The 27,240-nt window shown below is 32.2% G+C and overlaps 1 protein-coding gene across 2 annotated transcripts in view; it reads right to left on the bottom strand.

Moving 5' to 3' along the window:
- The window catches only part of ZC3H12B (zinc finger CCCH-type containing 12B), a 518,102-nt gene that overhangs the window by 179,787 nt on the left and 311,075 nt on the right, over positions 1–27,240 (bottom strand). The window contains exon 1 of one of the 2 annotated variants that reach the window (XM_021080065.1): positions 1,598–1,651. The exons of the other annotated variant lie outside the window; for it this stretch is intronic. The gene's annotated coding sequence lies outside the window, so the exon portion shown is untranslated. Of the gene's footprint in view, positions 1–1,597; positions 1,652–27,240 lie in introns of those variants that run through there. 2 annotated transcript variants of the gene reach the window in all.

Raw genomic sequence — 27,240 nt, 5'->3', positions numbered from 1 at the left:
TTTTTGTGTGTGATTTTTGGAGGTTTAAAGTCTTCTGCCAGCATTAAGTAGATGTTCTGTATGAATCATTCCACATGTTGATGGTTTTTTGCATGTGTGTTTCTGGGAGAAGGTAAGAACCACATCTTACTCCACCACCATCTTGATCTTGCCTCCCCCAAAAAACAGAGATCATAGGCTGCACAGCTGTGGAGGGAGAACCTGGAGGGAGGAGCTACTGGCAGGAAAGTTGAGCAAGCACGGAGCTCATGAAACCACAGTAAAGCCATAAATATTGTTGATGTGCTAAAAAGTATGGAGTTGTGACAAAGTTGCCACTTCTTATCAAACACAAATCCACTTTCCAAAAATGTCAAATGATCAATTATTATTTAGCACTTAAAAAAGCTCTCAGGCTATAACCTTCTTTCATATGTAAAACATTAGAAGAAATTAAAATTTCAGATAATGTATTTTCATAGATTCAATCACAAAAAGAAGTTTAAAAGTGAGTAAAATATATTACAAAACTTAGTTTAGCAAAAATTCCATGTATTTATCTCATTTGTGTTTTAGAACTAACAAATTAAATTACAAAGATGTATATTATTTCCCCCGTTGCCTAAATGAGAATACTGAAGCCCTGAAATATTATGTGGCTTAGTTTTATCTCATAAAACTCCACACTGGTAGAGCTAGACCTGGAACACAGATCTTCTGACCCCTAGAACATTTTTTCTTTTGCCTTCTCGACCACTGTTGTATATTATTCCACTGTACGGATCTACTAGAATATATTTATTCATTTACCTTTTGATGAACCTTTGGGTTATTTCCAGTTTTGCAACTAAAGCTGCTATATGTGTATATAAATATTAGGTTGGACATATGTTTACATTTCTCTTGGTTAAATTACTAAGAATGACTGGATCATATAAAGATAGTTCTATCTTTAATTTGAAGAAGCTGCCAAATTGTTTTCCAAAGTAGTTGTATCAATTTACATTCTAACCAGCAGTGTGTGTATGACTTCTAGTTTTACTAAATCCTTGCTAACACTTGATGTGGTTAAGTTTTCTTTCTTTCTTTTTTAAAATAATTTAGTTATTCTCGTAGGTATGTGGTTTTAATTTACATTTCTCTAATGGTTAATGACATTGTACATCTATCCCTGTGCATATTTGCAACCAATATCTCTTTTACGGTGAAGTGTTTTTTCAAATATCATACACTTTTTAAAAATTAGGTAATTTTGTTTTTTTGTTAGTGAGCTTTTATTTCCATTTATTTATTTTTAAAGGCAAGAGTAAATTATACTTTAATTCAAAGATTTTACAAACCTGTAAACTATGAATTTGACACTATTACTACAGATAACTGTAACTATGCATTAGAATCTAAATTTATACATGACAAAATCAAATGATAATAATAAAATTGGAAGCAAACTAAAAATATTCAAAAAATACAAAAATGAAATATATGTGAACAAAACAGCTTTTGGTTTGTGTCTAAAAATACCTATGTTCAAAAATGTCTTCACAGGTATTAGTAAGGGTAAATTGCCCAGTTTGAAATAATTGGAATTTACTTATGTATATATATATATCCTCCTTACCACTCAATCAGTATAGAATCAGAAGCTTCTCTTTGCTGCTGGAGAAAATAAACACAGAAACACAGTATTAATTCAATAATGAAACAACTAACACATGTTGTTTCTTAAGACAGAACCTTCTTAAAAATATATTATTGGGAGTTCCCGTCGTGGCGCAGTGGTTGGCGAACCCAGCTAGGAACCATGAGGTTGCGGGTTCGATCCCTGCCCTTGCTCAGTGGGTTGACGATCTGGCATTGCCGAGGGCTGTGGTGTAGGTCGCAGACGCGGCTCAGATCCTGTGTAGCTGTGGTTCAGGCATGGGCTGGCAGCTACAGCTCCGATTAGACCCCTAACCTGGGAACCTCCATATGCCTCTGGAGTGGCCCAAGAAATGGCAAAAGGACAAAAAAAAAAAAAAAATATATATATATATATATTATTTGCATTCATTTATGATTAACTTTTCTCTCCTTTACACAGCATTTTATTTATTTATTAAACAGAATTTTATTTTGAATAGTACTATATTTTATTTTTTATTTAAAATTTTTAAAAACTCCAGCATTTTACTGAGTATCAAGTATTCTATTAGACAATCCTATACACTATTTTATTTAAAATTCCCATCAAATTCTGAGCTATTCATTCAATTTTAATTTAATTTTAATTAAAGATCTTTTTGTTTTGTTTTTATTTTTAATTTTAAAAAATTATACAATTTTTAATGGTTACTTTCCGTTTACAACTATTATAATATATTGGCTTTCCTTAGCCCAAATAATTTTCCTTATTTTTCTTGTTAAAGTCATAGATGTAGATTTTGCACTTTTGTTTATTGTGTAAGGTAAGAGTTAAGGGTCAAGGTTCCTTTATTTAGTTTTTTTTCTTTGGATATGGATTTCTAATTATTCCAGCAACTTGTGTTAAGAGATTCACTTTTTTCCCCCTTAAATAGCCTTTACGTCTTTATAAAAAATCAATTGACTATATATATGTGGGTCTATTTCTAAACTCTCTAATCTGTCCCACTGACTTACTTTCACCATTAATTTACTTTCACTATATTGCTTACTGCAGCTTTATAATAAGGATTGATATCAGGTAGTGAGTCCTCCAGGTTTTTTTAAAAAGTCTTATGTTTTTATTTATTTATTTATATTGCTTTTTAATTTTTTTCTTTATTGCTGGTGAGATTTTTTTTCTCATTTTATTGAAGTATAATGAGTTACAGTATTATATTAGTTTCAAGGGTACTACATGATTCTACATTTTTACATTATAAAATAATCACCACAATAAGTTTAGTTACCATCTGTCACCATACAACTTATTACAATTATTATTGACTCTTTCCTATGTTGTACATTACATCCCTGTGACATTTATTTTATAACTGGAAGTTTGCACCTCTTAATCTCCATAACTTCACCTCATCTCCCATAGCCATTCCCTTTGGCAATAACCAATTTGTTCTCTTTATATATAAGTCTTTTTGTTTTGTTATGCTTGTTTGCTTGTTTTGTGTCTTAGATTCCACCTATAAGTACAATCATATGGTATTTTACTTTGACTTATTTCACTCTGCTTAATAATTTCCAGGTCCATCCATGTTGTCACAAATGCAAAATTTTACTGATACTTTTGGCTGGGTAATATTCCATACATACACACACCACATCTTCTTTATTCATTTATTGATGGACACTTAGGTTGCTTCAATATCATGTCTATAGTAAAAATTACTTCAGTGAACATAGGAGTACATATCTTTTTGAATTAGTGTTTGTTTCCTTTGAGTAGATAATCAGAAGTGAAATTGCTGGACTTCAGAGAAGTTCTATTTTTCATTTTCAAAGAAATATTCATAATGTTTTCTAGAGTGGTTGCATAAATCTTCATCCCCATTAAGAGTACCATAGCTTTCTTTACATTTCTAAGTACATGGAATACCATTTTCCATTCCATCACATTCAGTCTGTGTACGCCTTCAGTTCTGAAGTGAGTGTTGTGTCGGTAGTGATTTTTTAAACTTTGAGTATATATTAAAAACTGATTTCTATTATTTATGTTCAATAATTGTGCTCTGTATACAGAAATAATTCATATTTGTTGTAATTATATTGAAACCAATAATTTTCTAGTGTAAATTTTAACTTGAAAAGAAGCATATTTATCAAATTCAAAGATGCTTTTTTCTTTTTGAATGTTTTTATTAAAGTACAGTTGATTTACACTGTTATGCCAATCTTTGCTGTAGAGCATAGTGACCCAGTCACACACACACATACATTTTTTATCAAAATTATCTTCCATCATGTTCTATCCCAAGAAATTGTGTAGAGTTCCCTGTGCTGTACAGTAGGACCTCATTGCTTATCCATCCTAAATATAATAGTTTGAATCTATTAACCCCAAACTCCTCATCCATTCCACCCCCTCTCCTCTACTTCTTGGCAACCACAAGTCTGTTTGTTCTCTATGAGTCTGTTTCTGTTTTGGAGGTAGGTTCATTTGTGCCATGTTTTACATTCCACACATAAGTGATATCATATGGTATTTGTCTATTTCTGACTTACTTCACTTAGTATGAGAATCTCTAGGTGGATTCATGCTGCTGCAAATGCCATTATTTCATTCTTTATGGCTGAGTAGTATTTCATTGTATATATGCACCACTTCTTATTAATCCACTCATCTCTCAATTTACATTTAACTTGTTTCCATGTCTTGGCTATTGTGAATAGTACTGCAATGGACACAGTGGTGCATCTATATTTTTGACTTATAGATTTGTCTGGATATATGTCCAGGAGTGGGATTGGTGGCTCATATGGTATATTTATATTTAAGTTTTTTTTGTGTGTGTCTTTTCTAGGGCCACTCCCGTGGCATATGGAGGTTTCCAGGCTAGGGGTCTAATTGGAGCTGTAGCCGCTGGCTTACACCACAGCCACAGCAATGTGGGATCCGAGCTGCATCTGCAACCTACACCATGGCTCATGGCAATGCTGGATTCTTACCCACTGAGCAAGGCCAGGGATCAAACCTGCAATCTCATGGTTCTTAGTCGGATTCATTAACCACTGAACCATGACAGGAACTCCTATATTTAAGTTTTCTGAGGAACCTCCATATTGTTTCCATAGAACTTATACCTATTTATTTTCCCACAAACAGTTTGGAAGAGTTCACTTTTCTCTATACCCTCTACAGCATTTATTTGTTGAATTGTTAATGATGGCCCTTCTAAGTGGTGTGAAGCAGTATCTAATTGTAGATTCAATTGGCATTTCTCTAATACTTAGTGATGTTGAGCATCTTTTAATGTGCCTGCTAGTCATCTGTATGTCTTTTGCAGAAATGTATATTTAGGTCTTCTGCCTATCTTTAAATCTTTTTTTTTTTTTGGCTATTGTTGTTGAGCTCTTGTTTGTACATTTTGGAAATTAAGCAATTGTAGGTTGTTTGTACATTTTGGAAATTAAACAATTGTAGGTTGTTTGTACATTTTGGAAATTAAGCAATTGCAGGTTGTTTGTACATTTTGGAAATTAAGCAATTGCAGGTTGTTTGTACATTTTGGAAATTAAGCAATTGTAGGTTGCATCCTTTGCAAAGATTTTCTCCCATTCTGTTTTTTTTTTTTTTATGGTTTCATTTGCTCTTCAAAACCTTTTGAGTTCAATTAGGTGCCATGGGTTTATTTTTGTTTTTATTGTCATTATTCTAGGAAGGGGATCTAACAAAACTTTGTTGTGATTTATGTCAAAAGAGCATTCTACCTATGTTTTCCTCTAGAAGTTTTATAGTATCTGGAGTTATGTTTAGGTCTTTAATATATTTTTAGTTTATTTTTGAGTATGGTATTAGAGAGTTTTTTAATTTCATTCATTTACATATAGCTGTCCAGTTTTCCCAGCACCACTCATTGAAGGGACTCTCTCTCTTCCCTTGCTTCCTTTGTCATAGATTAGTTGACCATAGGTGCTTGGGTTTATTTCTGGGTTTTCTATCCTGTTCCATTGATCTATATTTCTGTTTTTGTGCCAGTACGATACTGTTTTGATGACTGTATCTTTGCAGTATAATCTGAAGCCAGGGAGCTTGATTCCTCTTGTTCTTTTTTTCTTTTTCAATATTGTTTTGGCTATTTGGGGTCTTTTGCATTTCAATACAAATTTTAAAAATTTTTGTTCAAGGTTTATGAAGAAGGTCATTGGTAATTTGATAGGGATTGCATTGAATCTGTAGGTTAATGGTCATTTTGACAATAATGATTCTTCCAATCCAAGAGTATGGTATATCTGTTTTCTTTTTCTTTTTTTTTTTTATCAGCGTCTTATACTTTTCAGAGTACAGGTCTTTGTTTGTTTAGGTAGTTTTATAGCTAAATATCTTATTTTTTTGATGCAATAGTAAATGGGATGGTTTCCCTAATTTCTATTTCTGATTTTTCATTGTTAGTATACATAAATACAATTTCTCTGTGTTAGTGTTGTGTCCTGAAAATTTACCCAATACATTGATGAGCTCTAAGACTTTTCTGGTAGTGTCTTTAGGATTTTCTATGTATATTATCATGTCATCTGAAAACAGTGATAGATTTACCTCTTCTTTTCCAATTTGGGTTCCTTTTATTTCTTTTTCTGCTCTGATTGCCATGGCTAGGACTTCCAAAATTATGTTAAATAACATTGGTGAGAGTGGGCATCCTTATCTTGTTCCCGATTTTATCAGAAATCTTTTCAGTTTTTAATCACTGAGAATGATGTTAGCTATGGGTTTGTCATATATGGCTTTTATTGTATTGGTGTTGGTTCTTTCAATGCCCACATTCTGAAGAGTTTTTTCAGAAATGAGTGTTGAATTTTGTCAAAAGCTTTTTCTGCATCTATTAAGATAATATGGTTTTTATTCTTCAGTTTTTTTAATGTGTTACATCACAGTGATTGATGTGCAGATATTGAAGAATATTTGCATCCCTGTTTAGTCACTGTGATCCCACTGTTATACCAGTTGATCATTGGATGTGGTCCAATATTGGTGGATTTGTTTGTTAGTATTTGTTGAGGATTTTTGCATCTATGTATATCAGTGATATTGGCCCTTAATTTTCTTTTCCTGTGGTCGGACATACCAGCCTGAATGCATACAAACTCCTCTGTAGGTAGGGATCTGAAGTGAATCTCCTGTAGGTAGATTCTATGTGGGTATAATTTTAATTTAGTCAAGTTTTATATCTTTTGAATGTGATATTTCTTCCAATTATATTTAAATAAATTAGTGATAGGTATTAATTATTGCCATTTATTAATTATTTTATGTTTTTGTTCTTTTTCTCTGTTCTTTCTCTTTTATTTTCTTTCATTGAGGTTTGATGATTTTTTTAACTTGAAGTATATGTAATTTACAGTTTTGTGCTAGATTCAAGTGCACAGCAGAGTGATTCAGTTATACATACATACACATACATGGATGTGATATGGGTATATATTTGCATATATATTCAAATTCTTATACTTTAGAGATTTTTTTTTCCAGGTGTCATTTAGGGATGCTTAAACATTTTTTTATTTATTTTTTAAGATTTTTTTATTATATTTGATTTACAATGTTCTTTCAATTTCTGCTGTATAGCAAAGTGACCCAGTAATACACACACACACACACACACACACACACACACACACACACACACACACGCACGTTCTTTTTCTCACATTATCCTCCATCATGTTCCATCACAAGTGACCAGATATAGTTCTCTGTGCTATACAGCCAGATTTCATTGCTTATTCACTCCAAATGCAATAGTTTGCATCTACTAACCACAAATTCCCAGTTCATCCCTCTTCCTCCCTCTCCACCTTGGAAACCACAAGTCTGTTCTCCATGTATATGAGTGTGTTTCTTTTCTGTAGATATGTTCATTTGTGCCACATATTACATTCCAGATATATTATATCATATGGTATTTGTCCTTTTCTTTCTGTCTTACTTCACTTAGTATGAGAGTCTCTAGTTCCATCCGTGTTGCTGCAAATGACATTCTTTTGTTCTATTTTATGGCTGAGTAGTATTATTCCATTGTGTATATATATCACATCTTCTTAATCCATCCAACTGTCAATGGATATTGAGGTTGTTTCCATGTATTAACTACTGTGAATAGAGCTGTAATGAACATAGGGGTGCAGGTACATTTTTCAATGAAAGTTTTGTCTGGATATATGCCTAGGAGTGGGATTGCCGGGTCAGATGGTAATTCTTTATGTTGTTTTCTGAGGTACTTCCATGCTGTTTTCCATAGTGGTTGTACTAATTTACACTCCCACCAAATGTGAAGGAAGGTACCTTTTCTCCATACCCTCTCCAGCCTTTGTTATGTGTTGACTTGTTAATGATGGCCATTCTGACTGGTGTGAGGTGGTACTTCATAGTAGTTTTGATTTGCAATTCTCTAATAATTAGTGATGTTGAGCATTTTTTAAATATGCCTGTTGGTTATTTGTATATCTTCTTGGAGAAATGTCTCTTGAGGTCTTTTTCCCATTTTTCAACTGAGTTGTTTGTTTTTTGCTGTTCAATTTTATAATTTGTTTGTATATTTTAGACATTAAGCCCTTGTCATTTGCATCACTTGAAACTATTTTCTCCCATTCAATATGTTGTCTATTTTATTTTAAGGTTTCCTTTTGCTGTGCAAAAGCTTGTCAGTTTGATTAGGTCCCATTGGTTTGTTTTTGGTTTTGATTCTGTTGCCTTTGGAGACTGACCTAAGAAAATATTTGTATGGTTGATGTCAGAGGATGTTTTGCCTATGTTCTCTTCTAGATTTATGGTGTCTTGTGTAATGTTTAAGTCTTTAAGTAATTTTGAGTTTACTTTTGTGCATGGTGTGAGGGTGTGTTCCAGTATCACTGATTTACATGCAGCTGCCGAGTTTTCCCAGCACCACTCAGAAGTGATTCTCTTTTTCACATATCATATTCATTCTTCCTTTGTCAAATATTAATTGACTGTAGGCTTCTGGCTTTATTTTTGGGTTCTATTTTCTTTCCCATCAATCTCTATGTCTGCTTATGTACCAGTACCACAATGTCTTGATTACTGTAGCTTTATAATCTTGTCTGAAGTCTGTGAGAATTATGTCTCCTGCTTGATTTTCCCCCTCAGGATTGCTTTGGCCATTCTGGATCTTTTATGATTCCATAGGAATTTTTGGATTGTTTGTTCTAGTTCTTTGAAAAATGTCATGGGTAATGTGATAGGGATTGCTTTGAATCTGTAGATTGCCTTGTGCAGTATGGCTGTTTTAACAATATTAATTCTGCCAATCCAGTAGCATTAATATCATTCCTTTTTTTGAATCCTTTTTAATTTCATTGATTACTGTTTGATAGTTCTCAGCATATAAGTCTTTCACCTCCTTGGTCAGGTTTATCCCTAGGTTTCTAATTCCTTTAGTTGTGAATTTAAAAGTTATTGTATTTTTCCCTTTTCTAGTATTTCATTGTTAGTATACAGAAATGCAACTGATTTCTGAATGTTAATCTTGTATCCTGCTACTTTGCTGAATTCATTGATGAGTTTGAGTAGTTTCCACTTGCAGTCCTTAGGTTCGTCTATGTACAGTATCATGTCGTGTGCATAGACTGACAATTTTACCTCTTGTCTTCCAATTTGGATACCTTTTACTTATTTTGTTTTTTGGATTGTTGTGGCTAGGACTTCCAATACTCTATTGAATAAAAGTGGTGAGAGTGGGCATCCTTGTCTTGTTACAAATTTTAGCAGGAAGGCTTTCAGCTTTCTTTATATTGGCAGTAGATTTGTCATAAATGGCTTTTATGAGGTAAGGTATGCTCCCACTATACCCACTTGGGTAAGAGTTTGTATCATGAATGGATGTTGGAATTTGTCAAATACATTTTTCTGCATCTAGTGAGATGATCATGTGGTTATTTACTTTTTTTAATATGGTGTATGATGTTGATTGATTTGCATATGTTGAACCACCCTATGAACTTGGGATGAATCCCATTTGGTTGTGGTGTATGCTTTTCTTTTATATGTTGTTTGACTCGGTTGACTAAAATTTTGTTGAGAATTTTTGCATCTACATTAATCAAAGATATTGGTCTATAATTTTTTGGTAGTATATTTTTTTCTGATTTTGTTATTAGGGTGATGGTGGCTTCATAGAATGTCTTTGGGAGTGTTTATTCTTCAACTTTTGGAAAAGTTTAAGAAGGATGAGTATAAATTCTTCTTTGCATATTTGGTAGAATTCACCTGTGAATCCATCTGGTCCTGGATTTCTGTTTGTAGGAGTGTTTTATCACATATGTAATTCCATTTTTAGTGATTGGTCTATTCAATTGATCTATTTCTTCTTGATTCAATTTTGGTGGGCTCTATGTCTCTAGAAAATTGTCCATTTCTTCTAGGCTTTTTCAAAATATTTAGTATTGTTACCTCTGCTATATATTAGGTCCTTGTCGTCTATCTATTTTATACATACTAGTCTGTATATATTAATAACAGACTCCTAATTTATATCCACCTTGCCTTGTTGCTGTCCCCTTTGGGGACTATAAGCTTATTTCCTATGTCTGTGAGTCTATTTCAGTTTTTTAAATAAGTTCATTTGGATTTTTTTTTTAGATTCCAAATATAAGCAATATCATATGATATTTGCCTTTCTTATTTTGACTTACTTTACTTAGTATGATAATGTCTAGGTTCATTCATGTATCTGCAAATGGCATTATTTCATTCCTTTTTATGTCTTGGTAATATTCCATTGGGTACCCACACACACATATACACACAGATACACAGAAACACACACATATATTTATTCAAACTTCTCTTGATGAAAATTTATTTTGCTTCCATGTTTTGGCTATTTTAATAGCACTGCTATGAACATTGGAGTTACCTGTATCTTTTGAATTATGGTTTTCTCTGGATACATGCCCAGGAGTGGTATTACAGGGTCATAGGGCAGCTCCATTATTTGTTTTTTAAAGAAACCTCTATACTGTTGTCCATAGGAACTCTCCTAATTTACATTTCTACCAACTATGTAGGAGGGTTATTTTTTCTCCACATCCTCTCTAGTATTTATTATTTGTAGAATTTTTTTTTGGCCATGCCTGTAGCATGTGAAAATTCTCAGGCCAGGGATTGAACCTGTGCCATAGCAGTGACCCAACCTGATACAATGACAATGCCAGGTCCTTAACTCACTGAACCAAAGTGAAACTCCTAAACCTTAAAATATTTATGGACATTCTCACTGGTGTGAAATGATACCTCATTGTACTTTTGATTTGAATTTCTCTAATTAGTGATTTGAGCATTTTTAAAAATGTGTCTGTTGGCCATTTGTATGTCTTTTTTGGAGAAATGTGTATTTGGATCTTTTGCCCATTTATAAATTTTTTTGATATTGAGCTACATGGGCTGTTTGTATATTTTGTTTTTTTCTTCATTTTTCAAAGTTTTATTGAAGTAGAGCCAATTTACAATTTTGTCATCATTTCTGCCTTACAACAAAGTCATTCAGTTATACATATACACACATCCCTTCTTTTTCTTTTCCTATATAGATTACCACAGAATAATGGGTAGCTATACAGGGGATCACCATTGGCCAGTCCTTGCCATATACCATAGTGTGCATATGCCAATCCCAAACCCAAAGTCGATTCCCCCCACACCTATCACCTTTGGTAACTATAAGTTTGTTTTCAATGTCTGTGAGTCTGTTTATGTTATGCAAATAAGTTCATTGTATCTTTTTTAGAGTCCATATATAATATTATATGATTGTGTTTCACCGTTTAACTTCACTTAGTATGATAATCTCTAGGTCCATCCATGTTGCTATGAATGACATTATTTCATGTTTTATGGATGAGTAGTATTCCATTTTATATATGTACCATATTTTCTTTATCCATTACTCTGTTGATGGACATTTAAATTGCTTCCATGTCTTGACTACTGTAAATAGTGCCAGAATGAACATCAGGATGCGTGTGTCTTTTCAAATTATGATTTTCTCCAGATAGTTGCCCAGGAATGGGAGTGCAGGATCATATGGCAGTTCTATTTTTAGTTTTTTGAGGCAACTCCATACTGTTTTCCCTAGTCATTGTACCAATTTACATTCCCACCAATGGTGTAGGCAGATTCCCTTTTCTCCATACCCTCTCCAGGATTTATTGTTTGTAGACATTTTGAAGGTGGAATTTCTGGCTCTTGTAATGTGGTACCTCATACAAGTTTTGATTTGCATTTATGTAATAATCAGAGATGTTGAGCATTGTTTAATGTGGGTTTTTACCAATCTGTATATCTTCTTTGGAGAAATGTCTATTTAGATCTTCTGCTTATTTCTTGTTTGAGTTGGTTTTTTTACTATATTGAGCTGCATGAGTTGTTTATATATTTTGGGGATTAATCCCTTGTCACATTGTTGGCAAATATTTTCTCTCATTCTGTAAGTTGTCTTTTCATTTTATATGTTCCTTTGTTGTGCAGAAGCTTTTAATTTTAGGTCCCATTTGTTTTATTTCCATTACTCTAGGAGAGAGAAGAAATATTGCTGTGATTTATGTCTAAGAATTTTTTGTTGAGGATTTTTGCATCTATATTAATTAATGATATTGGCCTATAATTTTCTTTTTTGTATGGTATCTTTGGTTTTGATATGAGAGTAATGGTGGCTCATAGAATGAGTTCGGAAGTCTTCCTTCCTCTGCAATTTTTTTGGAGTAGTTCTAGAAAGACAGTCGTTGCCTTTTATCTTATGTTTGATAAAATTTGCCAATGAAGTCATCTGCTTCTGAACTTTTGTTTGGAGTTTTTTGAATCAAAGATTCTATTTCAGTACTTGTAATTAGCCTGTTCATATTTTCTATTTCTTCCGGGTTCAGTCTTAGAAGATTGTACCATTTAAAATAATTTCCCCATTTCTTTTAGTTTGTTAGTTTATTGGTGTATAATTGCAGGTAGTAATCTCTAATTGTCCTTTTCATTTCTATGTTGTCTGTTGTAACTGATCTTTTTTTATTCATAATTTTATTAATTTGAGCCCTCTCTCTTTTTTTCTTGATAAGACTGGTTAAAGGTTAATCAATTTTGCTTAATCTTTCAAAAAACCCAATTTTCAGTTTCATTGATCATTGCTGTAGTTTTCTTAGTCTCTATTTCAATTAAATTCTGCTTTGATTGTTATGATTTTTTTCCCTTTTATAACATTGGGTTTTGTTTGTTCTTCTTTCACTAGTTTCTCTAGGTGTAAATTTAGGTTGTTAATTTGGGATTTTTCTTGTTTATTGAAGTAAACTTTCATTGCTTATAAACTTATAAACTTACCTCTTAGAATTCCTTTTTCTTCATCCCATAGGTTTTAGATCATCATGCTTTCATTTTCATTTGACTCTAGGTAGGTTTTGATTTCCTCTTTGATTTATTCAGTAATACATTGGTTGTTTAGTAGCAATTGTTAATTCTTTATAAGTTTGTAAGTTTTTGCAGTTTTTACTTATTCCTTGTTTCTAATCTCTGTGGTTGGAAAAAATGTCTGTTATGTTTTTTTGATTTTTTTTTTTTTGGTCTTTTTGCTATTTCTTGGGCCACTCCCGCAGCATATGGAGGTTCCCAGGCTAGGGGTCCAATCAGAGCCGGAGCCACAGCAACGCGGGATCTGAGCCACGTCTGCAACCTACACCACAGCTCATGGCAACGCCAGATCCTTAACCCACTGAGCAAGGGCAGGGACCAAACCCACAACCTCATGGTTCCTAGTTGGATTTGTTAACCACTGCGCCACGACAGGAACTCCTGTTATGTTTTCATTTTTCATAAATTTACCAATGCTTTTTGTTGTTGTTGTTCCAGCATTTGGAATTTATTTTTTTAATTTAATTTTTAAATGATTTTATTTTTTTCCAGTGGTTTACAGTGTTCTGTCAATTTTCTATTCCATGGCAAAATGACCCAGTCACACATATACATACGTTCTTTTTTCACATTATCCTCCATCATGTTCCATCACAAGTGACTAGATATAGTTCCTTGTGCTATACAGCAGGATCTCATTGCTTATCCACTCCAAATGCAATAGTTTGCATATATTAACCCAAAACTACCAGTCCATCCTCCCCCCTCCCCCTTGGCAATCACAAGTCTGTTCTCCATGTCCATGCATTTCTTTTCTGTGGAAACGTTCTTTTGTGCTGTACGTTCGATTCCAGATACAAGTGATATCACCAATGATTTCTTTGTGGCCCAGTATGTGTATTGTTCTGGATAATGTGCCATGTGGACTTGAAAATAAGGTGTATTTTGCTGCTTTCAGAAGAAATGCGTTATAATATCAATTAAGTCCTTCCTTTCTATTGTGCCTTTAAGGCCAATGTTTCAACTTTGATATTCAGTCTGGATAATCTGTTCATTGATGTACACAGGGTGTTAATATCCTCTAATATTATTGCAGTGCTGTTAATTTCTACTTTTATATCTTTTAATATTTTCTTTGTATATTCAAGTGCTCCTATGTGAGGTGCATATGTATTTACAATCATTCTCTTTTTCTTTTTCATTGTTTTATTGCCCCTTCTTTGTTTCTTGTAAGAATCTTGGTTTTAAAATCTCTTTTGAATGGGATGTACTGGGAATTTGGGGTTAATAGATGCAAACTATTGCCTTTGGAATGGATAAGCAATAAAATCTTGCTGCATAGTACTGGGAACTCTATCTAGTCACTTTTGATGGAGCATGATAATGTGAGAAAAATGAATGTATCCATGTATGTGTAACTGGGTCACCATGCTGCACAGGAGACAAAAATAATGTATTGAGGAAATTAAAAAATAAAAAAAGAATGTATATATGTATGTGTAACTGGGTCACCTTGCTGTACAGTAGAAAATTGACAGAACACTACAAACCAGCTATAATGGAAAAAAACAAAAATCATTATAAAATAAAAAAATCTCTTTTGTCTGTTAATAGTATTGTTACTCCAGTTTTCTTTTGATTTCTATTTGCATGGAATACCTTTTCCCATTCCCTCACTTTTAGTTTGTATGTGTCCCTAGATCTGATGTGTGTCTCTTTTAGACTGCATAACATATAGGTCTTGTTTCTATATCCATTCCATCAGTCTTTGTATTTTGGTTGAAGCATGTATTCCACTTACATTTAAAGTAATTTTTGATATGTATGTTCTTATTTCCATTTTGTTAATAGCTTTGAATTTTTTTAGGAGTTTTTTCTTCTCTTGTGCCTTTGTTCTCTGTGATTTGATGACTATTTTTAGTGCAGTGTTTGAATTTTTCCTTTTTTGTGTGTATTCCTATTAAAGATTTTTAATTTGTGGTTACCATGAGGTTTGGAAATAGCATTCTCTCTCTCTCTATCTCTCTGTGTGTGTGTGTGTGTATATATATATATATATACACACACATATATATACATATATGTATATATATATATATGATTGCTTGAAGTGGTTGATCTCTTAATTTCAAATTCATTTCAAATATCCTTCATTTTTACTCTCCCCTTGTAATGATTACTGGTTTTGATATAATTTACATCTAATTATTATGCATATTCTTTACCTTCTTATTGTGGATTTTATTATTTTATCTTTTAATTTCTCAACTAGTTTGTGTTTCCTATCTTTACTGTACATTTATCTTTGATGGTGAGCTTTCCCATTTGTAATTGTCTTCTTTATACCTGTGGTTTCTTATTTTCCACCTAGAGAATTTCCTTTAGCATTTATTGTAAAACTGGTTTAGTGCTGTTGAATACTTTTACCTTTTTTTTTGTCTTAAAGATTTTCATTTCTCCATTAAATTTGAATGAGATCCTCACTGGGTAGAGTATTCTTGGCTGTAGATTGTTCCCTTTCATCACTTAAAATATATCATGCACTCCCTTCTGACCTGCAGTATTTCTGCTCAAAAATAAACTGATTGCCTTATGTAGATTCTCATTTATGTTATTTGTTATTTTCCTTTTTGCTTTTAATATTTTGTCTTTATATTTAATTTTTGTCAATTTGATTACTATATGTTTCAGTATGTTCTTCTTTGGGTTAATTCTTTATGGAACTTTATGCTTCCTGGACTTGGGAAACTCTTTCTTTTTCTGTGTTAGGGAGTTTTCAACTATTATTTCTTTGAATACTTTCTCAAGGTCTTTCTCTATTCCCCTATAATGAGGACCTTAGTTCATTTAGTGTTATCCCAGAGGTATATGAAGCTGTCCTCATTTATTTTCATTGTTTTTATTCTTTATATGTTCCATGGCAGTGTCTTCCAGCCTACTGACCCATTTTTCTGCTTCATTTATTCTGCTATTTATTTCTTCTAATGTATTTTTCAGTTATTTTATTCTTCAACTTTATTTGGGTTTTCTTTGTGTTTTCTACCTCTTTGTTTAACATTTATTCTAACTTATTTCTTCATTCCTCCATTATTTCCCTGAGAACTTTGACCATCTTTATTACCATTACTCTCTTTCTTGGGAAGACTGCCTATTTCTATGTCCCTTTGTTGTTTTATCTTGGAGTTTTACCTTGTTCCTTCATTTGGAACTTATTCTTAAGCCATATAATTTTTTTCTAAATATCTGTTTGTATTTTCATGTATGTAGTAGGTTTCTCAATGTTGGAGAAGAGGCCCTCTGTAGGGGACATCCTATGTACCCCAGCAGTACAATGCCCTCTTGACACTCATGGGCCTAGGACCAGTGGTCCTAGGGTAGAGTCCAGCCTGCATTTGCTTTTGTTGTCCTCTCCCTGCTGGGTAAGGCTACTCTAGATAATTTTGTAGGCTTCCAGGTAAGAGTAGCTGGTGCCTGCCCACTGTGAGTGAAACTTAGTCCTTGTCCTCTAGTTGGCATGGCCATGTGGAGTATGTCTAAAAGTGGCTATGGGCTCAGGAAGTCTTTAGGCAGACTGTCTGGTGATGGGTAGTGCTGAGTACCTGCCCTGTTGGTTTTTTGGGCTGAGGCATTCTAGCACTGACGCTTATAGTTTGTTGGGTGGTGTTGGATATTGGTGCCAAAATATCTTCTTCCAAGAGAGCTCAGCCCAATGAATACTTTTCAATACCTATGCCACCAGTGTCCTTGTCCTTTGAGTGAGCTACAGCCACTTAATTTGTGCTGATTTTAAGGCAGTCTTTGGGCTGGTTCCATAGGTTATTTGTTACATGGTATTATCATTAATGCATCTATAGGGATTGGAAAGAATATGAGTCTAATATTTGTTATGACTATATACTTTTTCCATTCCTAATAACAGGATTCTTTTCCAGAACCATAACTTCTGATAGTCATCAATGAATTAAAAATAATCTTCAATATAATTTACTCAGAAGGAAGACAGTCCAGAAAAACTGAGTAATCTCTTAAGTCTTCATGGAAAGTGTCACTAGACTTAAATTTCACTTGCAAAGCCCACAGGAAAAAAAGTAGGAAACATCATGAACTCATACAATGTTCAAATAACTATATCATCACCTCATTAAATATAAAATATAAGCTCAATTTCCAGTTGCCTGGAAAGTACTTAAAAAGCCTTTCGGTTTAAGCACACATAATCCAGGCCTTTGCTTTGAAAATAACTAACATGCAGAATGATAAACAATAGTTGATATTAATGGTTAAGAAGATCATGTTTTAGAGAGAGACTTCTTATTTTTAAAAATGGAAACTTTAAAACCAGAATAGTTTATGAAATAATAAAGGAACTTGCTTTATATTTAAATATAGATGTATACATTATCTTTAAAAATTGCTTGTGAGAAGCTTAAATAATGTTTCATTGACTGGTAAGCTAATTTAGGAAAATATGGAGATTTATTCGAGGAAAAAACAGACTAAATCTTATTGGTTATTCTACTTGTAGTAACCATGACTATGTTCTATCTTTAATGGGAAAAAAACTTATTAACTTACTAAGAAATACATTTTATTATTTATTTATAATAAGATCTTCCACAAGTCTTATATACTTGTCCTCAATTGCTGTTCTGAGCCAAGAAAGTAGTTACAATTTTAAATTAAGATTGATAACATACAAGATTTGCTGTGGTACGTGGTGCTTATGTCCTTATATTTTTTGATAAAGTGATAAACTGCAAATGAAACAGAAAACTATATAAAGAATTATATATACACTAAAAATTTTATTAGATTAGGCTTTACTTACAAGCACTATTGATAAAAGTAATAAGGTTTTGCTCTAATTATTAATTGTGGGGCAGAAAGAATCTCCTTCAATAGAAAGAAAAGAAACATTGTATTCACTTAAGGAGAACAATTCTTTGTTGGTTAAATATTGGTTAGAAAAGTAGTTTCCAATGTGGGGCATAAAAGGCAATCCAAGAGTATATGTAAAGATTTATAATAGAGCTTTTCAAAACAATTTATTTTATTTAAAACTTTTTAAATTACAGTTGATTTACATTGTTCCATCAATTTCTGCTGTACAGCAAAGTGACCCAGTCATATATCTATACCTCTCTTTCTCATATATAATAGAACGTTTTGCATTTATATTTAAGTTCATTCCTTGAACATGACTATTTTGCATATGTTTTATAATATATATATATATTAGTATGGTGGTATATGTATATAACAAATATAAATAAACATATATATGTAATTATATAAATATTTATGTATATTTATAAATGTGCACTATTTTTATAAATATATAAAAAGTAAATATTAGGGCACATATTAAACATTTTTTAGAGTTTTGATTTTATTTTAACAAAGTATCTTTTATATATAAAATTGTATATGTATATATATCTCGCCATTTTTAATTTTAAAATTATTTCTTGTAGTTCTGTGAAAAATGTCATGGTTATTTTGATAGGGATTCCATTAAATCTGTAGACCATTATGGGTATTACAAACATTTTAATAACAATATTAATTCTTCCAATCAATGAGCAAGGTATATCTATCCATGTTTTGTGTTGTCTTCAATTTTTTAATCAATATCATTGTTATCAAAGCACACGTCTTTCACTGCCTTGGATACATTTATTCCTAGGTATTTTATTCTTGTTTCAGTTGTAAATGGGATCATTTGTTTTCCCTTTCTAATAGATGGTTTTCAGTGACACTAAGGATTTCAGTATATAAATTTTGTACCCTGAAACTTTACTGAATTCTTTTATCAATTCTAATAGATTTTTTGGTGGAGATTTTAGGATTTTCTCTAGATAGTATCATGTCATCTGCCAAGAATGACAGTTTTACCCCCTCACTTCCAATTTAGATGCCTTTTATTTCTTTTTCATTTCTAATTGCTCTGACTAGGACTTCCTATACAATTTTAAATAAAAGTGGTGAGAATGGGCATCCTTGAATTTTTCTGATTTTAGCTGAACAAAAATACTGATCTTTCTAAGACTAGTCCAAAAATTGACGAGGCAAGAACATTTCTACACTCATTGTAAAATATCAACATTACTCCTATACAAAAATAAGAAAAAGACACTAAATAAACCAGGAAATTATGGGCGAAATATCTGATGAACAAAGATGGAAAAATCCTCAACAAAATATTAGGAAAACAAATTTAAAAATACACAAAAGTATTATACATCATGATTAAATGTGATTTATTCCAGGGATCCATGCATAGTTTGATATCAACAAATCAAGCAACTTGATGGACCGTAATTGACAAAATGAAGCATAAAAATCACATGGTCATTTCAATAGATACTGAAAAACCATTTGACAAAGTTCAATATACATTCATGATAAAAACTCTCAACAAAGTTGATATAGAGTGAAACACATCTCAAATAATAAAGGCCATTTTTTACAAACCTAGAGCTAATATCAAGTTCATTGTTAAAAAGATAAAAGCTTTTCCTCTAAGACTAGAAAAAATAAAATACTCAAATCTTGTGACTTCTGTTTAAAAAAGCAATCAGACAAGAAAAATAAATAAAAGCCATCTAAGTTGGAAGGGAACAAGTAAAACTGTCATGACTTTCAAATGATATGATACTATGAATGGAAAACCCTGGGAGTTCCTGTCATGGCATGGCAGAAGCAAATCCAACTAGGAACCATGAGGTTGTGGGTTCAATCCCTGGCTTTTCTCAGTGGGTTAAGGATCTGGCATTGCCATGAGCTGTGGTGTAGGTCACAGATGTGGTTTGGATCTGGTATTGCTGTGATGGAGGTGTAGGCAGCAGTTGTAGCTCCAATTAGACTCCTAGCCTGGGAAGCTCCATGTGCCGCAATTGCGGCCCTAAAAGCAAAAAAAAAAAAAAAAAAAAAAAAAAAAAAAAAAAAAAATCTCCAGTGCCTGGGTGTATTTTTCCAAGTAGGCCTGGTTATTCCTGCATTTTTTAGAACTTAAGACCATTTTTTCATGCTGTATGCTCTACCTAGAATGCCTTTATGTGCCTACTCATCTTTAAGTCCCAGTTACAAACCTTCTCGATGAGGCATTCACTATCTTTACTAGGTTCAATTAACCGTCCCTTTTCTGTGATACCTAGCAGTTTTAAAATATTTCACTCTCACAGCTTTAATCACAATGTATTATAAATGTGTTGGTTGCCTCTGTTAGTCTGTGAGTTGTTTAGTGATAATTGCTAATACCTCCATTTGTCAAGTGATTATCATCTGTTAACCACTATGCAATAAATCCATATACGTCTTATTTCACTTATTCTTAGGTTCACAAAATTTATTAGAAAGAATATTGCACCAATTCTTAATATTAGAGAAGAAAAGCTTAGTGAAGTTAACAAACTTTCCCAAAATCACACAGTAAGAGCTGGGACCTGAACTCAGGTTTATATGACGTCAAAAATGATACTCTTGGCCACTATGCAACACTTTACCAAGTATGTGAACCATGTTTAATTCTATTCTTTATTCCTTATTTTATTAGCACACAGTAGATATTATATTAATAAAGTGAATAAAATAATGATGATAATTTATAAATATAATAGACTCCTTAATGAGGGACAAAAACGATCCTACTTAACAAGCATTGTGACCTTGAACAAATTGTTTCACCAACTGAAGCCCACATCTTTAAGTCTAAAAAAGATAACCAATATTTTTCTTATAGTGTTGTAAGGATTATAAAAGATAATATAAAAAATGCCCTTGTCCATTGCATCATTTGAAACTATTTTCTCCCATTCTGTAGGTTGTCTTTTAGTTTTCTTTTGGGTTTCCTTTGTTGTGCAAAAGCTTTTCAGTTTGATTAGGTCCCATGGGTTTATTTTTGCTCTTATTTCTGTTGCTTTGGGAGACTGACCTGAGAAAATATTCATGATGTTGATGTCAGAGAGTGTTTGGCCTATGTTTTCTTCTCGGAGTTTGGTGGTGTCCTGTCGTATATTTAAGTCTTTCAGCCATTTTGAGTTTATTTTTGTGCATGGTGTGAGGGTGTGTTCTAAAGGGCTTAATCTCTAGAATATATAAGCAACTTATACAACTCAACAACAAAAAAGCCAACAACCCAGTTGAAAAATGGGCAAAAGACCTGAATAGACATTTCTCCAAGGAAGATATACAGATGGCCAACAAACACATGAAAAAATGCTCAACATTGCTGATTATAAGAGAAATGCAAATCAAAACAACCATGAGATACCACCTCACACCAGTCAGAATGGCCATCATTAATAACTCCACAAATAACAAGTGCTGGAGGGGCTGTGGAGAAAAGGGAACCCTCCTGCACTGTTGGTGGGAATGTAAACTGGTACAGCCACTATGGAGAACAGTTTGGAGATACCTTAGAAATCTATACATAGACCTTCCATATGACCCCACAATCCCACTCTTGGGCATCTATCCGGACAAAACTCTACTTAAAAGAGACACATGCACCCACATGTTCATTGCAGCACTATTCTCAATAGCCAGGACATGGAAACAACCCAAATGTCCATCACCAGATGATTGGATTCAGAAGATGTTGTATATAAACACAATGGAATACTACTCAGCCATAGAAAAGAACAACATAATGCCATTTGCAGCAACATGGATGGAACTAGAGACCTCATACTGAGTGAAATGAATCAGAAAGACAAAGACAAATACCATATGACATCACTTATAACTGGAATCTAATATCCAGCACAAATGAACATCTCCTCAGAAAAGAGAATCATGGACTTGGAGAAGAGACTTGTGGCTGCCTGATGAGAGAGGGAGGGAGTGGGAGGGATCGGGAGCTTGGGCTTATCAGACACAACTTAGAATAGATTTACACGGAGATCCTGCTGAGTAGCAGTGCGAACTATGTCTAGATACTCATGTTGCAACAGAACAAAGGGTGGGGAAAAATGTAACTGTAATGTACACATGTAAGGATAACTTGATCCCCTAGCTGTACAGTGGGAAAATGAAATAAATAAATAAATAAATAAAAAGAAAGAAAGAAAGAAAAGAGTATAACTCTTATGCTTCTTCTCCTCAGATTATAACTTGATTATATGAGTAGCTAAGCTTCCTGATTTTCCTAGGAAACCCATGATACATGAACATTCAAGGTTATTATCCAGCTTCAGTAATTCAATTATTGTTCTCCATGGAGGAAGATCTGTTTATTCTAAACATTAGTGATTACAGGGAGTTCTGCAGTGTGCTTATAGGATTTACATGGAGATTATCTATATATCTTTATATATAGAGAGAGATAGCAAAGAGATATTAATTTATTCACTTAGGGTTGGAATTAATGCAAAGTAAAATTTAAATCACAAGAAATATCACATTATTCCTGTTAGAATGGTTACCATCAAGAACACAAGATAAATAATTTGATAATGTTGTAAAAAGGGAACCCTTGAGCATTGTTGATGGGAATGTAAATTGGATCACATTATAGAAAAAATATGGAGGTTTTTCAAAATTAAAATGAATATATACGATATGATGTAGTAATTGCTCTTCTCTGTATACACCCACAGGTATATATAGGTATATACAGAATATTGAAAATTTATATGCATTCTCATGTTTATTGTAGCATTATTCACAATAGCCAAGATGTGGAAACAACTTAAGTGCCCATCAATGAATGAAAGGATAAGGAATGTGGTATATATTCAAAATTAAATATTATTTAGCCATGAAAAAAGATATTGTGCCATTTGTGACAACATGGATGAACTTTGAGCATATTAGGCTAAATGAAATAAGTTAGGCAGAGAAAGGCAAGCACTGTGTGATATCACTTATATGTGGGACCTAAAAAAGTCAAACTTGTGAAAACAGAAAGAAAAAAGTTGTTACTAGATGATAGGGTGGGGTATAGACAGATGTTGTTTAAGGTTACAAAATTGCAATGAGTAGTAAATAAGTCTTAGAAATCTAATGTACAATAGAGAGAATATAGACAGTATACTGTATAATCAAACCTGCTCAGAGGCTAGAGCTTAATGATTCTAACCATTAAGAAAAGAATAATTATGTAGACTTACTAATTATCACTGTAATAGTAATAATGTCACACTATATAAATATATCAGGTAAACATGTTGTACAACTTAAGTTGGCACAATGTTGTATGTATTTCAATACATTTAATGTTAAAGGCATTTTAATAAGAAATACTTAAACATTACCATTTGCATTTACTCTGTTGAAAAGAAATCTAGTATTATCTAAGTTGTACACTGGAAAAACATCTAAAAGGAAACACCTAAAAAAGCAAGAAGTAAAAGCACAAATGACTGGTATTTTTGATTATTTAATATTTTAATAGGTATTTTTAAAATAAAGACAATAATTAAGAATCATATAAAGTGGGAAAGACTGATTATTAATATAAAAAATCCAGGCAAAAAATAGTCCACTATCCAGCCATCTTATTTAAACAAAGAGAGTAAATGAAACTTCAGCTTAACTAGGCAGAGAAAAGGAAAAGAACGAAACTAAAAATCTCTGCATGGGTGAGGGAACAAGGTCCTTGATAATATTTTTTAAAAATGAGATCCTTCTGTATAGCACTGGGAACTGTATCCAGTCACTTAGATGGAGCATGATAATGTGAGAAAAAAGAATGTAAACATGTATGTGTGACTGGATCACCTTACTGTACAGTAGAAAATTGACAGAACACTGTAAACCAATTATGATGGAAAAAAATAAAACTCGTTTAAAAAAAAACAATAGCTAAGACATGGAAACAACCTAAATATCCATCAACACATGAATGGATTAAGAAGTGTTACATATATGCAATTGAATACTACTCAGTCATAAAAAAGAACAAAGTAATGCCATTTGCAGCAACATGGATGCAACTAGAGAATCTAATATTAAGTAAAAGAAGTCAAAAGGAGAGAGAAAAATATGATATCACTTATATGTGGAATTTAAAATATGGCACAAATAAACTTATTGGCAAAACAGAAACACACTCAGGTATACAGAACAGACTTGTGGTTGCCCAGCAGGAGAGGGGAGGTAGTGGGATGGACTTGGATTCTGAGGTTAGTAGATGCAAACTATTACATTTAGAATGGATAAGCAATGAGGTCCTACTCTATAGCACAGGGAATCATATCTAATCTCTTGGGATAGAATATGATAGAATATAATATGAGAAAAAGAATGTAGATATATATGTACACCTGGATCACTTTTCTGTACAGCAGAAATTGACTCAACATTTTAAATCAACTATAATAAAAATAAGTTAAAAATAAGGTATGCATTATTTTCAATTCTAATAATGTAGGAAAGAGCTGCCAATTTTTTTCTAGAAAAAGGAGCCAATTTTCATCCTTTGGCAAGAATATGTGAAAATTTGGAAGATATTTATTCTAGACAGGATATTTCTAGGTCCACAGTGAAATTAAAACATCTAGGAAGAGAAGTCCCCACTTCCAAATATAGATACACCAATAGAAGATGTCATGGCATAGGTTCAAAGATTAAAGAGAAATTTTAGATATACTTAAAATGAAAGTTGATTAACATAACAGCAAGGATTTTTTTCCTTTATTTATCCTTAATTTCTTTCAGGACTAGAAAATTAGACTCAGATAAATTTTGATACCTGATTTTATTTTAATCTGACAATGAGTTAGAACAAAATAAATTCTTTCTTATGTATGATACAATTAAGCCTACTACCATCTGGGCAAAATGCTATATAGAATGTGATGGAAGTAGTATACTATTCAGAAAGTGATGGAAGTATGACAGATAAACATGAAGAAATTAAAAAGCCCTAAAAGTTATTGACATTACATTCCAAACTATTCTAATTTTAATCACTTATGACTTAAACTTTACTCACTCAAATATTCAACTAGTCATTCATTAATTATAGAGCTATAAATGATTTATTAACATCAAGATATCTTAACTTGACTACAGAGTGTCAATATTAATCTTTTCTCCCTACATGTATGACTTCTTTGAGGTAAAAAAAGCTTAAAAAGAGATGAATTAAGGAAAAATAACAAAATAAATCTATTACAACAGCATTCATCAAAGATTTCTTAGTAAGTAGTATTTCTTCCATTATATTTCAGTGTTTTATAGACAACTATCTACTTTAAAAGGGAGGATAGAGAAACAGAGCTAAAGTACCAGGAGGATACTTCCAAATAAAAATAAACCAAATTGAAAGCAAGAGTTCTATAAAATCATAAAGTAAGATTTATGTTTAGTTTATGAGGCATACACCTGCTTTACAAAGCCATGTTGCAACAAAATACTGGAGTCCACATAAGTCAAAAAGATTATATGAAATTAAATGAGTAGAAAAGTGCTTAAGCAAAAATTTTGGGGGTGTTTAATATGTGCTAGATACTATGGTGGAGGATTTACTTATGTTATATATCTGCACAGAGTCCTTATTAAATAAATATTAATAAGTATACTTAGTAGAAGAGGCATAGAGACTCAAAAAGATTATGGGATTTGTTCATACTTTTGGAGATGAAAGATATATTTATGGCATAGATTTTAGTGATTGTTTCATAGATATATAATTATCTCCAAATCTATCAAGTAGTATATACTAAACATATACAGTTTTTTTATGTTAAACACACCTCATTAAAGTGGCTTAAAAAAGAAAAACTTTCCAAATTATAGCAAAATAAGAAGCAGAGCCAAAATTATAGTCTTGCTATGTTTAAACTTGTCTCCTCTATCAATTGTTCTAATTAATACTAACATCACCTTTGTATTTAGTTCCCCAGTATAACATCATTCAACTGCCATTTCTTCAAAAGCTTAATGTATCTTTCAGGTGTTCAAATGTATGTCTTCCATTTTGCTCTAAGCTTTCTTAGGATAGACAGTATTTATCCAATCTAACCATTCATAACTACACCAGGAAAAAAAAGGAAACTTCTCAGTGAATCAGAATCTATGACATCCTTGAAAGAAAACAAACAAGATCAGATTGAGAAAGAAATACAGTCCAATTTTTATATACGAGCTAGAAAAATCATAGCGTCCCAGGATTGGACAAATAATATAAAAAATGCACAAATAATATGAATAGACAAGTTACATAAAGGAAGCCCTCAAAGTCAAATAAATGAGAATATATGTATATACAATAGATAACCATCAAGGACCTACTGTATAGTAAGGAAAATATACTCAATATTTTGTAATAACCTATAAAAGAAAAGAATCTGAAAAAAATAAACATATATATATATACACACACATACATACACACACATATATCTGAATCACTTTGTTGTACAACTGGAAATAACACATTATAAATAACCTGTACTTCAATAAAAAATACAATAAATTAAATTTTAAAAAGAGACTATGTTAAAAAAATGAGAAGCTATTTGATATTATTAATCAGAAAAATACAACTTTTAAATAATTTATAAAATTTTATGCCCTTTGGACTAATAAAAATATAAATAAGGTAATATATGCACTGACGAAGTTGGGGGAAATAGGAACTCTCATGCTGCAATTGTGAAGTATAAATGAATATATCTATCTTGGAAATTAACTTGGCATTCCTTAGTGAAAACAAGCATGGAATATCTCATTATCTAACAATTCCACTCCTGGATATGTGCTCCAGGAATTTTTTCCATATGTGCAAATACACTCATTTTTGCTGCAGTGCTGTATATAACAGAAAAGACCTGGAAAAAACCGGAAGTAAATTCGTAAGAGAAGGGTTAAAAAATATGGCTCATATAAAGAACAGAAGAACAAACTAGATTTACATAAATCAACATAGACAGTTTTTATAACATAATGTTAGAGAAGAAATTCTTCTTGTAAACAACAGTGTAATCAAAATTTATAGCCTTCAGGTAAAATTTTCCCCTCAAATTACTGAGGGATAATTGAGAAATATAATTGTATATATTTGAAGTATACCATGTGATAATTTGATAAACATATACATTTTGGAATGATAATCAAAATCAAGATGATTAATAATCCATAACCTCACATACTCAACTATTTTTTGTGTGGTGAGAATACATAAGATCTACTCTTAGGTACTTTCAAGTTTCCAGTATCATATTATTAACTATAGTCCCATGCTGTATACTAGGCCCTCAGAACTTATTCACCTTGTAACTGAAAATTTCTTCACT

This window comes from Sus scrofa, chromosome X (assembly GCF_000003025.6).
Source record: "Sus scrofa isolate TJ Tabasco breed Duroc chromosome X, Sscrofa11.1, whole genome shotgun sequence".
Classification (NCBI taxonomy): Eukaryota; Metazoa; Chordata; class Mammalia; order Artiodactyla; family Suidae; genus Sus; species Sus scrofa.
Note: the sequence above shows the minus strand (reverse complement) of the source record. Positions and strands in the feature narration are given on the sequence as shown.